The sequence below is a fragment of the Frankliniella occidentalis genome, unplaced genomic scaffold (assembly GCF_000697945.3).
Source record: "Frankliniella occidentalis isolate FOCC.00 unplaced genomic scaffold, Focc_3.1 Scaffold215, whole genome shotgun sequence".
NCBI lineage: Eukaryota > Metazoa > Arthropoda > Insecta > Thysanoptera > Thripidae > Frankliniella > Frankliniella occidentalis.
The window spans coordinates 41,814-42,613 of NW_026267341.1; positions in this window are offsets into that span (position 1 = coordinate 41,814).

The window sequence follows — 800 nt, forward strand, 5'->3', positions numbered from 1 at the left end:
GCCCGGAGCAGACGCCGCAGAGACCGCGTGGAGTGTGGTCGAAGCTGGCCTCGTGGTCCACAGGTGAGCGCTCTGGCCAAGCGCGCACCGAGCTGACTCTGTGTCCGGCTGGTCGACTGTTCGCCTGCAGCCCGGGCGGCCGGTCCCCTCCTATCGTTTTCTCTTTGGCGCCACGCGGACCTCGTCTTGATCTCGTCGTTTACTCGTCATAAAACGGAACAAATTATGACGAGATTGGGACCACGCAGCGACCAGATAGCGACGAGATCCTGTCGGCGAATCTCGAATCGTTTGTCGTCCGAATCTCTTCTTGACCTCGACTAGATTTCGTCATAATGCGGTCCCGATTCCGTCTCGATCTCGTCTCAGCATTATGACGAATAAAAGGCCACATTCTGACCGTTTTCAGCCGGGCCCTTTCATACGGGCGGGTGGATAAAGTCACATCTTAGCACAGTAAGACAGTGATAATTAGAGGAACCATAGACATTCATCGTTCCAAAGCTTCATCTGGATTGTTGTCCAGCCCCCCCCCCTTGATTCCTTTCGACGCTTTTCGGGGTGCTTTATTATTGCTTATCATGAATCTTGGTCAGATTTGCCTCTACTCGGGCCAGGAGCCATCTAAAGGGGGCAAAACTGAACTCTGATGCTTTCCACACTTCCACTTTGGTCTAGGTTTGCAAGGTGCATCCACACATTGAGCTGATTTTCTAAGTTGTATGGCCACAGAGCTACAGGGCATCGAAGTTGTTCCACGAGATTAGAGGTTGAAGCTTCGTAAAGTTTGGCGTTGAAGA